Genomic DNA, 6,707 nt, shown 5'->3' on the forward strand with positions numbered 1-6,707 from the left:
GTTTAAATCCATCCCATGCTGGGTCTTTTCCTGCTGTATTTGCCTTTTCTTAGCATGATTGTCTTTGCTAGTGACTCTGACCTTCTCATAGGCTCATTCCGCACATGCAGAATAATGCACTTTCAAACTGCTTTCAGTGCTCTTTGAAGCTGTGCGGAATAGCAAAATCCAATTGCAAACAGTTGTGAAAGTGGTTTCAAAATGCATTATTTTGCGTGTGCGGAGGGGGCCATAGTGTGACCAAAGTACAATAGCCTCAGGTTAGCCTTTTTAGTTTCTAGGGAGAGTTCAGGCTTGATCTAATCTACAACTCACCGATTTGTTGGTCCACATATCCATAAAACTCTCCTGCAACACCACATTTCAAAGGAGTCCAACCTATCTGTCAGCTTTCTTCAAAGGTATTGCATAAATATAAAACAAGGCAGTGTGAATAAGGTAATACATAAAACAAGCAGATAATACAGTACACAGTGTAAGTCAAATTCAAATTAAAAAAAAACCTTTATTAGGCATCATATAGGCACATGGTGTAACAAGTAAGATAAGTAAAACAGTACAATTAAAAAGATGTCAGACACATACATACTTCGTTCAGTTGGGCTGGGGGAGGCACCCAGGGGGATGCTCCACAATTTGTATTAAAAAATTGGCCACTATTTCCAGCATTTTCTGGTCCTGGTTGTTTTAGATCGATTCCGCACTTGTGTTATCAACCTAAGTTCGAGCTGCATTCGACCTAAGTGCTCCGCACAACCACTGGGATCAATGTGGTTTTGTACCAGCTTCGCCCCGTGTAACGGTCAAATTTCTGACTCCAGTTGGGAACTACTACTTTTTCAGGGAACCACACTCGAATTCAGCTCGATTCCAATAAAGTGCGGAATCTCTGGTGCCAGGAGTCGCCCATTCAGCCAATCACAGCTGAGTGTTTTGGGCATGCTTACAGCTGGCCAATCAAAAAACGATGGCCAGTTTTTTTTATAACGTGTTTGGGGATAGATAGAACATGGCCGTAGAACAGCAGCCAATCGGAACGGAGCGGCAAAGAGGCACAGGATGATTCCGTCCTCCGAGCTGGGATCAAGTTGGTTGCAGAGGGGAACAACAATGGCTTCAACCTAGGTTAGTACCCTTCTCAGGGAACTGGGTCGAACCTATTTTATTCGTGTGCGGAATCGTCCTTAGAGATATTTCATTTTAGCGTTGGGAGAAAGCAGGCTAACCGTGATTGGGACCTTCTGGAAACACACAGTGTAAGTCAATATATCCAATAAGACAAGAAGAAGCATCTAATAATGGGATATTGACGGCATAGGGTGTGGATTACAGAAAACGAAAACAAAACTAAATAATGTTATACCACACAATGCAGAAAAAGGTATATAAGTACAAACACAGAACCCACAAGAGTTTGCAGGGTCACCGCATTTCTCCTTGCAATCCCTTCCCCATATTATTTCCTACTTCTCTCCTCCTGATAGCCTCCATATCTTCTCCCCATCTTTTTCCTTCTCATCCTCCAACCTCCCAGTCTTCATATTTATTTATCCTTTTGTTTAAGTCAGATGAGAATCCTCAAAAGGTGTCATAATCTGCTTCCTTCAGACAAAATGTTCAGTGTATCACCCCAAATCCACCCCATGTTTAATTTGCTGTCCAGCAGTATTTACCTCATTGATCCTTGTTCACACAAGAGACCTTCAATTCTCACCCTTCTCAATGCCGCTCCTGGGCATCCCTTCTCTCTCCCAGGAGTAGCACAGTGTGCCATTTGGGACTGTGGTGGACAGAGGAGGATACCCCACCCTAATTATGCATCTGATGCAAATGGTAATGCTGATCACCACTTGGGGGTCAGGATAAGAGCAGGTGCACTCTGATCTGGAGGAACCGGGTTTGATTCCCAGCTCTGCTGCTTGAGTTGTGGAGGCTTATCTGGGGAATTCAGATTAGCCTGTACACTCCCACACACGCCAGCTGGGTGACCTTGAGCTAGTCACAGCTTCTCAGAGCTCTCTCAGCCCCACCCACCTCACAGGGTGTTTGTTGTGAGGGGGGAAGGGCAAGGAGGTTGTCAGCCCCTTTGAGTCTCCTATAGGAGAGAAAGGGGGGATATAAATCCAAACTCTTCTTCTTCTTCTTCCAGGCCAGACTGCCGTAATAATCAAGGCAGGTGTACAACCGGTACAGACAAAAGAAGTTACACCAAGGCGTACTTAAACTCGCAAAGGGAGTAATATCTTAACAAATGATACATAAAATATGATTCTGTTTTAGTTTCCTGGTAACAGCTCCAGATGTTCTCAAAATAATCCAACGGGTAAGCACAAAGTCTTATTTGGCTATAAAACCTCCAGATTTGGGTTTTATTTCGGTAATCCTTTCTCAAGCCAATATAAGACATGCAAGGTTTTTCTTTCTCCTCCAGGAATAAACTTGTTTTTTTTATAACTATACAATCTCCAAAATTTATTCCAAATTTCACTCAAAAGGCTCTTCTTTTAACAGTCCTTTAACTATGGACATCAGGATATAATAACTTCAAAGGACAGACTCTATGGTATATCATAGATTCCAGGGGAAAACCCTCTCCAAATCACCGCCTGCACAGGGACCAACGACAAATCTCCAGGAATTTCCTAGGTTGGCAGCTTTATCTGCACCACAACATTGGAGGACCAACTACTCCTGTATGAATCTGCTCAACCACTGTGCTCATCTTTGGAGGCCCTGCTTTGGGTATCCCTATGTGGTATGGTTGTTAAAAGTGGTGAAGTCTAATCTGGAGAAACAGGATTGATTCCCCACTCCTCCCCATGAGTGGCGGACTCTAATCTGGTAAACTGGGTTTGTTTTCCCTGCTCTTCCACATGAAGCCTGCTGGGTGACCTATGGCAAGTCACGGCTCTCTCAGAACTCTCTCAGCCCCACCTGCCTCACAAAGTACCTTTTGTGGGAGAGGAAGAGAAGGAGTTTGTACGGTTGAGAAAAGCAGGTTACAAATCCAAACTTTTCTCTTCCCCGAGATTAGGCAGGTGGCAACCTGGGAGAGGGCCTTCTCAGCCATGGCACCTAAATTCTGGACCTTTCTGAGGGAGATTTGCCTATCCCCTTCAGACGTCCTCTTCTGTCAGCAAATGAAGACTTCTTGCTTTCACTTGGCATTCCCTCACTGATCCCTCCTTCCTCCCAGTGTTCTAACAGTTGCTTTATCTCTTGTATTTATTTTAAGGCAATGGGAAACCGTAAACATCGTCTGCCTAGTCAACATTGTGAGGCGACGTCATCCCATGACTCAGTGTTTACACAGGAGACTACCTTTATCTTTACTTATTTTAAGCTCTGTTTTTAAATTGTTTCAGTAATGAATTTGTGTCTCGGTTTTAATGGCTTTTAAGATAAGATTTCAATGTTTTAATGCGTTTGGCCCCTTTGGTGATCAAAAAGGTGGTGTAAAAGTCTTCTTAATAAAAAAATTAAACAACACTAGTTGGCTAGTACAGGAGGGGACTTGTGAAGCAGAAGAAATGCCCTCAGTTTCCCGCACTTCCTCACTGTGCCCCTTCCCCAATCTTCCTATTGCATACTTTCCTCGGAATAAGCCTCACTGAGAAGACTTAAGTGAGATTTTGCATCGACCTACTTAGAATTGCACTGTGGATCTCTGATAACCCAGCATCTAGAACAGCCATTCTCAACCAGGGTTCCCTGGTACCCTGGGGTGCTGTGAGCATGTCCCAGGGGTACCGCGGCAACACTACCGCCCCCCCCCCCTCATTTTTGTGGTGTCTCCTGCCAGCCCCAGCAAGGACATGGAGCTGGCCCATGGGGCAGGGCCAGCCACAAGGTCAGCAGCCACCACCACCCCCGGTGCTACCCTTCACCCTGGGAGGGGAAGGTGGGGTGTGTGGCAAGCAGGGGCAATGGGAGGGGAAGGTGGAGGGTGGCAGCAGGGGTACCGTGAGATATGAAGAGTGAGGTCAAGGGTACCCTGACCTCGAAAAGGTTGGGAAACACTGATCTAGAACTTGATTGCCTTCCTCTGGCTCAGTGTAGACCACAGAACATGGTCTCTTTAGTTTCCACAGCCTAGCCCACCTATTGCTCAACCCTATGCGGGCAGCTGGTATAACGTATTCCAAAAAAACACCCCAGAACTATTTCAGAGATAGAGACACTCCCTGCCTGATTAAACCCTGCTGTGATTGTGATGCACGAAATGCAAAATGTATGGCATCCAGTGGTTGCAACATGGACATTAGAATGGATTTCCTTAAATGGTGCTGAGTAGCATCTTTCTTAGCAGTCAGCTCTAAACATGAAATTAAAAGCAGGAAATGGATTAGTTAATAACCCCCCTAAGAATACTGAGTGCAAACAGCCCAGCTGCTCAATATTGTTTTTATTACCCCTGATAGTAGCCTCGTTTCACATAATTAATCATCCCTCCAAACTCGAGTTGACAAGAATGAGCTAAAATTGGATGTTTCTCCTGTACAGCTGGTGTGAGCAGGTAAATGAAGGAAAGTGGATATCCATCATGCTAATAGAGTGACTTTTAATTGTAGATTCTGTAGGAACTGCGGGGAGAGGTTTAAATACATGGAAGCATAATCTTTATATTATATTATTTTTATTAAGAAATGTAGTATGTTTTAATGTTGGAGTTTTATGGGCTGCTGTTGTTTTATTTGTATGTTTGCCCCTAACTTGTTTGTATTAATTCTGTTGTACACCGCCCAGAGCCCCTCGAGGATAGGGTGGTATAAAAATCTAAATAATAAATAAATAAAATAATAAAATAATAAAATAAAATATTATATTATATTAATTATATTAATTATATTAATTATATTAATTATATTATTAGGGCAATATATTGATGATGATGATGGTGATGGTGATGGTGATGGTGATGGTGATGGTGATGGTGATGGTGATGGTGATGGTGATGGTGATGATGATGATGATGATGATGATGATGATGATGATGATGATGATGATGATGATAATAATAATAATAATAATATTGAACTCCTTGGACATTAGAACAGAAATTATGATTTCATTGGGAAGTCACTATTTGGCATCTTGCAATACTAGACTTAAAACTAACGTTTGGGATAAATGTGTTACTTAAGAACAACGAATCCTATGCACTGGCTAACAGCTTAGTGACAGTGTTAAGACATTTACCAGACTGACTTGATTTTTTTTCTTCTACTCAGGAAGGAAGGAACAAAGGAAGAAAGGATTAACCCACAAAGAGGCTGATTGTACACTGGTGCTCACTCCCGCAGTCAGGGTAAGTCTTGTTTGGGGAAGAGTTTTAATTGCAGATGTGCTTACACTTACGGCAACACAGATCTCAGAAGCCCCACGGTTCCTGAGAACAGGCAAACCCCAATGTTTTCCCTGGCTTTGGAGTTTCTGCTTCTTCTGGGCTCCCCCCTCCCCACCGCCCTCACTCCTCACGGGTGTTTCCAGGGGATTGACGGTCAGCTTAAAAAAATAATAACAAAACACTGCAATAGCGATCGAAGAATATCAATATAACAAATTAAAGGGATTTTATTTTAAAAGCTGGCAATCTTGTGACCAACCGGGAACGATTTGGAAGTGGGGGCAGTCAAGCAGGCAGCGGGGCATTTCCCTGTGTGTAAACAGAGAAACATGAGGAAACCCCACTGCGACCCACTGCAGAGCAAAAGAACTTCGAGAAAAGTGCTACGTGCATAATGGGCCAGAGTTTTGCCCTTCTAAAACCAGAGGTGGGATCCAGCAGGTTCTCACCAGTTTCCAAGAGTGGGTTACTAATTATTTGTGTGTGCTGAGAGGGGGTTACTAATTGGGTCCGCTTTTCCATCTCCATGCCCTCGCCTCCCCGAGAGGCATACTGCCTTTGAACGTGAAGGTTCCATATAGCAATTGCGACTAATCATGTAACTCCCTGAACTGGGTTAATCAGGTACTGCAATTCATTGATTCTCAGCCTTTCGTACCTTTTATCTCACCAGTCTCTATCAAAGAACCTGTGTGTTTCACCATTGCTGTGTTCAGATTTGTGAGTTGGGGCATTTTCTATAATGTGATGATGATTTAGAAATGACCTGGTGTAAAAAACATTTTTGGGGTCGTGTTGGGGTGGCTGCCCATGGGGGGGGGCATCCAACTCAGGTTTTGCCCAGGGCTCAGGTTTGCCTAGGTTCGCCTCTGCCCCCTTTGCTGAGGGGGGGCTGGCGAGGGAACCTGTTACTAAAATTTTTGGATCCCACCACTGTCTAAAACCATTGACATTTGGGGATAGAATAGCGGAACACTGTTTAGAATTGCATTGTCAACTTAATTTAAAAAACATTTTCTACCATTTGTTTGTTAGTTTCCTGCTTTGTGTCATTCCTCCTTTTATTCCCCACGTGCTCTGTGCTGGCTCAACCAACCCCACGGTTTGCACACTGAGCGCTATCCTTGCAAATCGGGCCGCTGTCCCTCATCTCTACAGCAACTCTCCCCCTCTCCTTCTGTTCTTAGCCATAACCATCATATAGAACTGTATGTGCATTAATGCTATCCTTGGGTGCCTCTAACGATGGTTCCCCCGTGAACCAGAGTTTTCAAGGATTTGAAGGGACTTTGCAATCCAGGGTTACAAGCAAACCTTCCATTAAGATAGTTTCAGGGGGAAGCTGTGTTGGTCTGCTGTT

This window comes from Sphaerodactylus townsendi, linkage group LG05, assembly GCF_021028975.2.
Source record: "Sphaerodactylus townsendi isolate TG3544 linkage group LG05, MPM_Stown_v2.3, whole genome shotgun sequence".
Taxonomy (NCBI): Eukaryota; Metazoa; Chordata; class Lepidosauria; order Squamata; family Sphaerodactylidae; genus Sphaerodactylus; species Sphaerodactylus townsendi.